Genomic DNA, 9379 nt, shown 5'->3' on the forward strand with positions numbered 1-9379 from the left:
AATTACTGAAGCAAAAATGTTTATCTTAACATTCTGCAACTATATATTATAAAATTTTGATCATATGTTACGTAATAAGGGGCCATAAGGGGCCAGAATGCTAAATCTTTGACACTTTGTATCTCGAAAAGGAGAAATATTTTGATAAGCAATATTGAACAAAAGATGTTCAGAATAATGTTCTTAACAATATACACCCTTTTAATTTTTGCAAGACATCCCCATTAAGGACTTGGAGGGCTGGCCCCTAAATATTGTTATTCTATATATCTCTTAAACGAAAGGAAATTTCTGAATAGTTGTTGAACAAAAAGTCCTCAAAATCACAAGACCTTTGATTTGATATCAAGAAAAAGGGGCTGACCCCTCAAACTAGGGGCTCAGAAGGGCCAAAAGTCTTTTATCTATAACTCTTTAATGATCAATATTTTGTTATAAATTACTGAAGCAAAAATGTTCATCTTAACATTCTGCAACTATATATTATAAAATTTTGATCATATGTTACGTAATAAGGGGCCATAAGGGGCCAGAATGCTAAATCTTTGACACTTTGTATCTCGAAAAGGAGAAATATTTTGATAAGCAATATTGAACAAAAGATGATCAGAATAATGTTTTTTAACAATATGCATCCTTTAATTTTTTATAGACGAATATCTTAGTCAAGATCTTGACGAATCTTATCCAAAATCAGACGGAAGACCCACTCGTTGCTCGCAACGAGAACCATCTAGTTATTATTCTTTTTTCTTCTTACAAAATTTGTGCAGAAGATTTCTCGGAGATGGCTCTTTCGATTTTATCCAAATTTTCATGGTAGATGCTTTGACATCTGAAGTTAATTCCGGCAATATCGTTTTTTGAAAATCACTTCCGGTCGGAAGTTATCGCCCTTTTATTAAAATTCAGAGGACCTCCTTGTCTGCGACGGAACTCAAAAACGGATTAAGCTAGAGCGCTGAAATTTTCAGTGATGATAGAGGACATGTTGCCATATTGCACCTGGGTTTAGATATTTTCCGGAAGTGCCTAGTATGGAAGCTCGGTAGGGATCGAAATTTAGGACACGAATCATGAGTGAATTTTTGAGACATTTTGTATCAAATCTTTTAAAGTATAATTATTTTGTTAAAACATATTGAACAATATTTGTGCAAAATAAAAAGATCTGTAATATGATATCAAGAAAAAAGGGCTGACTCATTACATTAGGGGCCGATAGGGGCCGAAAGTCTTTAATCGATAACTCTTAAACAAGCAATATTTTTGTATAGATTACTGAAGCAAAATTATTTGTCTTAACAAACTACAACTATATATTATAATTTTTACGTCATATGTTACATAAATAAGGGCCACAAGGGGCCACAATGCTTAATCTTTAAAGCTTTTTATCTCGAAAAGGGGAAACATTTTGAAAAGCAATACTGAACAAAAGTTGTTTAGAATGATGATCTGAACAATGTGCATCCTGCATCAATGTCAATGCTGACCCCTCAAATTAGGGGCTCAGAGGGGCAAAAAAAATATTTTGATATTAAATATTGAAGCAAAAATGTTTACCTTCACAATCTGCAACTATATATCTGAATGTTTTCTTCAAATTTTACCTAATTAGGGGCCATAAGGGGCCAGAATGCTTAATCTTTGAAGCTTTATATCTCGAAAAGGGGAAACATTTTGAAAAGCAATATTGAACAAAAGATGTTCAGAATTATGGTCCAAACAATGTGCATCCTTTGAATTTTTCCTAAACAGCTCTTATAAGAACTTAAAGGGACGGCCCCTAAATATTTCAAGTCTACATATCTCGAAAACGAAACGAAACTTCTGAATAGTTGTTGAACAAAAAGTTTTCAAAACTACAAGACCTTTCATGTGATATCAAGAAAAAGGGGCTGACTCCTCAAATTAGAGGCTCAGAGGGGCCAAAAGTCTTTCATCTATAACTCCTTAACGTTAAATATTTTGATATTAAATATTGAAGCAGAAATATTCATCTTCACAATCTGAAACTATATATCTGAAAGTTTTCTTCAACTATTACGTAATTAGGGGCCATAAGGGGCCAGAATGCTTAATCTTTGAAGCTTTATATCTCGAAAAGGGGAAACATTTTGAAAAGCATATTGAACAAAAGTTGTTTAGAATGATGTTCTCAACAATGTGCATCCCTTTAATTTTTCCTTAACAGCCCCTATAAGGACTTTAAGGGACGGCCCCTAAAATTTTCAAGTCTATATATCTTGAAAACGAAACGAAACTTCTGAACAACTGTTGAACAAAAAGTCTTTAGAATTACAAGACCTTTCAAATGATATCAAGAAAAAAGGGCTGGCCCCTCAAATTAGGGGCTCAGGAGGGGCCAAAAGTCTTTCAATTATAACTTTTTAACGTTAAATATTTTCATATTAATTATTGAAGCAAAAATGTTCATCTTCACAATCTGCAACTACATATCGTAAAATTTTCATCAAATATTACGTAATTAGGGGTCAGAAGGGGCTAGAATATTAAATCTTTGATGCATTATATCTCGAAAAGGGGAAACATTTTGAAAAGCAATATTGAACAAAAGTTGTTTAGAATGATGGTCTGAACAATGTGCATCCTTTGAAGTTTTCATAAACAGCCCTTATAAGGACTTAAAGGGGCGGCCCCTAAATAATTCAAGTCTACATATCTCGAAAACGAAACGAAACTTCTGAATAGTTGTTGAACAGAAAGTCTTCAGAATTACAAGACCTTTCATGTGATATCAAGAGAAAGGGGCTGACCCCTAAAATAAGGGGCTCAGAGGGGCCAAAAGTCTTTCATCTATAACTCCTTAACGTTAAATATTTTGATATTAAATATATTAAATATTAAAAAGTTGTTTAGAATGATGTTCTAGGAGCTCAGAGGTGCCAAAAGTCTTTTATCTGTAACTCTTTAACAATAATGTTCATCTTCACCATCTGCTACTATATATATTTTAAAATCTTCATCAAAAATTACGTTTTTAGGTGCCATAAGAGGGGACAAAAACCTTTTATTTATTATTCTTTAATGATCAAAATTTTGTTAAACATAACCGAAGCAAATTGTATGTTTTGACTATTTATATATTTATGAACGAAAATCTCAGTTAAATTCGTATCTCATCTTATCAAAAATCGGACGGAAGACCCACTCGTTGCTCGCAACGAGATCGCATCTAGTTATTATTATTATTATTTTTTTCTGTCCAAATTTTGTGCAGACGATTTCTCAGAGATGGTTGGATGGATTCACTTGAAATTTTCAGAGATGATGTATCATGATCTAAACCTTATTCATTTTTTTTATTTTTTGAAAATTCACTTCCGGTCGGAAGTTATCGCCCTTTAATCGAATTTTTAGTGACCATTTTGTCTACACAAAAACTCAAAAACGACAAAAGCTAGAGTGCTGAAATTTTCAGTGTTAATAGAGGACATGTTTTAGTTGTGCACCTCAGTTTTCAAATTTTCTGGAAGTGCCTAGTATGGAAGCTCGGTAGGGGTCAAAATTTAGGACATGAATCAGGAGTGAATTTTCGAGACATTTTTTATCATATCTTCAAAACCATGAATATTTTCTTAAAAACATTGAACAGAAATTGTGCAGAATTACTAGATCTTTTATATGATATCAAGAAAAAAGGGCTGACTCATCACATTAGGGGCCAAAAGGGGCAAAAAGTCTTAAATCCATAACTCTTTAACGATCAATATTTTGTTATACATTACTGAAGCAAAAACGTTTATCTGAACAATCTACAACTACATATTATAATAAAAATCTCATATGTTACATAATTAAGGGCCATAAGGGGCCAGAATGCTAAATCTTTGACGCTTTATATCTCGAAAGTGGGAAATATTTTGATAAGCAATATTGAACAAAAGATGTTCAAAATAATGTTCTAAACAAGATGCAACCTTTCAATATTTGCTAAACGTCCCCATTAAGGAGTTGAAGGGCCGGCCCCTAAATATTTCTTTTGCATATATCTCAGAAACGAAAAAGAATTTCTGAATAGTTGTTGAACAAAATGTGTTCAAAATCATAATAGCTTTAAGGTGAAATCAAGAAAAAGGGGCTGGCCCCTCAAAATCGGGGCCAAAAGGGGCAAAAAGTCTTTCATCAATAACTCTTTAACGATCAATATTTTGTTATACATTACTGAAGCAAAAACGTTTATCTGAACAATCTACAACTATATATTATAATAAAAATCTCATATGTTACATAATTAGGGGCCATAAGGGGCCAGAATGCTAAATCTTTGACCCTTTATATCTCGAAAGTGGGAAATATTTTGATCAGCAATATTGAACAAAAGATGTTTAAAATAATGTTCTAAGCAATATGCAACCTTTCAATATTTGCTAAACATCCCCATTAAGGAGTTGAAGGGCCGGCCCCTAAATATTTCTTTTGCATATATCTCAGTAATGAAAAAGAATTTCTGAATAGTTGTTGAACAAAATGTGTTCAAAATCATAAGAGCTTTAAGGTGAAATCAAGAAAAAGGGGCTGGCCCCTCAAAATCGGGGCCAAGAGGGGCCGAAAGTCTTTCATCAATAACTCTTTAACGATCAATATTTTGTAAAATATTACTGCAGCAAAAACGTTTATCTGAGCAAACTACAACTATATATTATGTTATTCAAATCACATGTTACATAATTAGGGGTCATGAGGGGCAGAAATACTAAATCTTTGACGCTTTATATCTAGAAAGTGGGAAATATTTTGCTAAGCAATATTGAATAAAAGATGTTCACAATAATGTTCTGAACAATATGTAACCTTTCAATTTTTGCTAAACGTCCCCATTAAGGAGTTGAAGGGCCAGCCCCTAAATATTTCTTTTGCACATATATCGGAAACGAAAAAGAATTTCTGAATAGTTGTTGAACAAAAAGTGTTCAAAATCATAAGAGCTTTAAGGTGATATCAAGAAAAAGGGACTTGCCCCTCAAAATAAGGGCTGATAGGGGCCGAAAATCTTTCATCAATAACTCTTAAACGATCAATATTTTGTAATACATTACTAAGGCAGAATAGATCATCTTCACACTCCTTAACTATATAACGTTGTTGGCATCATATGTTTCGTTATAAGGGGACAATAGGGGCCAGAATACTAAATCTTTGACGTTAAAAAGGGACATAAGGGGCCAGAATGCTAAATCTTTGACGCTTTATATCTCGAAAGTGGGAAATATCTTGATAAGCAATATTGAATAAAAGATGTTCACAATAACGTTCTGAACAATATGTTACCTTTCAATTTTTGCTGAACGTTCCCATTAAGGAGTTGAAGGGCCGGCCCCTATTATTTCTTTTGCAGATATTTCGGAAACGAAAAAAAAAAGTAGAATAGTTGTTGAACAAAAAGTGTTCAAAATCATGAGAGCTGTAAGAAGATAGCAAGAAAATAGGACTGGCCCCTCAAAATAGGGACCAAGACGGGCCGAACGTCTTTAATCTATAATCTTTAATGATCAACATTTTGTTATAGATTACTGAAGCAAAATTGTTCGTCTTAACAATTTATTTATATCATTATATTTGAACGAAAGTCTCAGTCAAATTCTTATCTCATCTTATCAAAAATCGGACGGAAGACCCACTCGTTGCTCGCAACGAGATCGCATCTAGTTATTATTATTTTTTTCTGTCCAAATTTTGTGCAGACGATTTCTCAGAGATGGTTGGATGGATTCACTTGAAATTTTCAGAGATGATGTATCATGATCTAAACCTTATTCATATTTTTTATTTTTTGAAAATTCACTTCCGGTCGGAAGTTATCGCCCTTTAATCGAATTTTTAGTGACCATTTTGTCTACACAAAAACTCAAAAACGACAAAAGCTAGAGTGCTGAAATTTTCAGTGATAATAGAGGACATGTCCTAGTTGTGCACCTCAGTTTTCAAATTTTCTGGAAGTGCCTTGTATGGAAGCTCGGTAGGGGTCGAAATTTAGGACATGAATCAGGAGTGAATTTTCGAGACATTTTTTATCATCTCTTCAAAACTATGAATATTTTCTTAAAACATATTGAACAGAAATTGTGTACAATTACTAGATCTTTTATATGATATCAAGAAAAAAGGGCTGACTCATCACATTAGGGGCCAAAAGGGGCAAAAAGTCTTAAATCCATAACTCTTTAACGATCAATATTTTGTTATACATTACTAAAGCAAAAATGTTTATCTGAACAATCTACAACTATACATTATAAAAAAAATCTCATATGTTACATAATTAGGGGCCATAAGGGGCCAGAATGCTAAATCTTTGACCCTTTATATCTCGAAAATGGGAACTATTTTGATAAGCAATATTGAACAAAATATGTTCAAAATATTGCTCTAAACAATATGCAACCTTTCAATATTTGCTAAACGTCCCCATTAAGGAGTTGAAGGGCCGGCCCCTAAATATTTCTTTTGCATATATATCGGAAACGAAAAAGAATTTCTGAATAGTTGTTGAACAAAAAGTGTTCAAAATCATAAGAGCTTTAAGGTGATATCAAGAAAATCAATAACTCTTAAACGATCAATATTTTGTAATACATTACTAAGGCAGAATAGATCATCTTCACACTCTTTAACTATATAACATGTTGTTGGCATCATATGTTTCGTTATAAGGGAACAATAGGGGCCAGAATGCTAAATCTTTAACGTTATAAGGGGACATTAGGGGCCAGAATGCTAAATCTTTGACGCTTTATATCTCGAAAGTGGGAAATATTTTGATAAGCAATATTGAATAAAAGATGCTCACAATAATGTTCTGAACAATATGTTACCTTTCAATTTTTGCTAAACGTTCCCATTAAGGAGTTGAAGGGCCGGCCCCTATTATTTCTTTTGCAGATATCTCGAATTTTAGAATAGTTGTTGAACAAAAAGTGTTCAAAATCATGAGAGCTGTAAGAAGATATCAAGAAAATAGGGCTGGCCCCTCAAAATAGGGACCAAGACGGACAGAAAGTCTTTAATCTATAATCTTTAATGATCAACATTTTGTTATAGATTACTGAAGCAAAATTGTTTGTCTTAACAATTTATTGTCATCTCCCTCGGGAGATGACACATTAAGTTTGAATCACAGGAAGTGAAGTCCTAGTGTAAGCTGCCATTGATAAGCTGGTGGTCTGGCAAAGGAACTGACGATGACACGATTTCTAAATATAGAGATGTAAACAAAATTGACCAAAGTCTGTCGTATTATTATTAAACAAAATGGTCCATCTAACAGTAAAACTACACCAGTGTTCATTAAGAGTAATAGAGGTATGATCACTTGGGTGGTGGTGGGTCTTCATTAACGGTTTATACACATAAACATTGTATCTGGGCTATTGCGTAAAACGATGGTCAGCGCGCAGGGATAAAAATACACAAAACATGGCATATTGAATGTATAAGCCAATGCGTGGATCCAAGATTTACTGACGAAAGAAAACAGTGAAAACATTTAAATAACAACTCACATTAAATGCATATATACAATGGCAAAAACTTTACTTTTATGTGCACTTTAGTCAATCGATAATTAATGCCGTATATATATATGAAAAATAAAACAGAACTTATTCAAAAAAAAAAAAAATTAATAAAAATAAATAAATAAATAAATAAATTTCGAAGAAAAGAAATTTTACCTAAAAGCACAATTTAGGCAGAAACATAAATGTCTCTGGTTTAAGTAACTCAGTGCTGCGGGCATTGGAATAAAGATCATAAAGAATCATTATATGAGTATTTTCTCGGATGTGTGCACTTTATTCTTTTTTATTTAAATTTACCCCTGTAGAAAAGTATAAGAAAAGATAGTTTTCTTTACCTGGCCCAGATTTTAAGAATTAATAAACAAAGCAACTGTTATAATTTTCTTTATGCAATTCTAATTTGTGTTTTTTCTCAATGAGAAAAGGTTAAAAAGAAATCATTCCTCGTATTCTTGAAATAAAGCCAAAATTTTAAATTTTAAATGTGTGTCTCATGGAACAGCCTATAAAATCGATGTTGGTAGATTGGGGTTCTTTTCGGTGTGTTAATACTTAATTTTAAATGGTAACGTTTCAAGTTTATTACCTTTCTATTCATTATTTTTCCCCCAGGAGCGTATACATGTACATGTACTTATATTATACATAATATAGCGTTAGAACATGAATCTGCATGGGCAGCAGAAGGGCATGATGCAGGAGTGTCTCAATTTTTCCTTTGATATTCCCAGTGGCTCGATAATCAATCAAATTCCAGTGGCTCGATGGCCAAGTCACTTCAGAGGATATGATTAAGGAAAATAAGGAAAGTCTTGGGAATTAATTCAGGTATAGATTAATTTAAGTTGCCGCTTTAAAACTTCTTTGCTGCCGTAGTAGGCGGCTATATAAGAACCTAAGTCAAAAGGAACGCTAAGTTTTTATCCCTCTTCTTTCGGAATAATTGTTAAAGCTATATATGGCGTATCTGAGCTAAAAAATAAAAATACGAGATTGGGTGTAGCTAAACATGATATATGTTATTTACGTTGAAATTAAATTTTTCACCGATTTTGAACTTGAATAACCTTATGTTTCCATAGTTCGACTGATTAAAAAAAAACTGTGTCTGTTTAAAATCTGAATCGGTAAATAAATCGGTTTTTGTTTTAAATTTCTAATATCTTTGAAACGTGATTGATTTAAATTGTGTAATTTACAGGAAAGTCCTATTTTTATATAAAGTAATAAAACAAATAGAAAGATCTTTTTAATTTAGGTAGTCTGAACTTATAAAAAAAAACGCAATATATGACTTTAAATAATTCTTACGAATATTTCTCAGTGGTTAGAATTTTTTACAGACATTATACAAAATATATTTAAACTGAATAAAGCATATTTACAACAGGTAAAATAACACAGGCACATAGCACCAAACATTGAAGAGGCGCACCCTTGAACCCTCTTCCACCTTTTGTTGCAGTATGGTACGTCAAATCATCCCATGAAAATGTATAATTTAAAATATGTTTGTCGGAAAAGTTGTAATCCCTCCTTCCCTTCCAAGAAATGAAAATGTTGAGTTTGGATAGCCCCTTTTTCCCCTTGTCAAAGATTGTTCAGATAAATCGTCGATTTTTTTTTTGTCCTCCACCCCCCCCCCCCCCATTTTTTCAAAAGCGATACTACTGCCTGTAATAGCTGAGAAAATAATATAACATTCCACTGTTTATTCTGTGACATTAATGAAGCCAAAGAGATGACATTTCAGGCTTTCTGGAAAGCCAAACTTGTTTATATCATTATATTTGAACTAAAGTCTCAGTCAAATTCTTATTTCATCTTATCAAAAA

The sequence above is a fragment of the Saccostrea echinata genome, unplaced genomic scaffold (genome assembly GCF_033153115.1).
Source record: "Saccostrea echinata isolate AGI-Se365-2 ecotype Australia unplaced genomic scaffold, CSIRO_AGI_Sech_v1 ptg000051l, whole genome shotgun sequence".
NCBI lineage: Eukaryota > Metazoa > Mollusca > Bivalvia > Ostreida > Ostreidae > Saccostrea > Saccostrea echinata.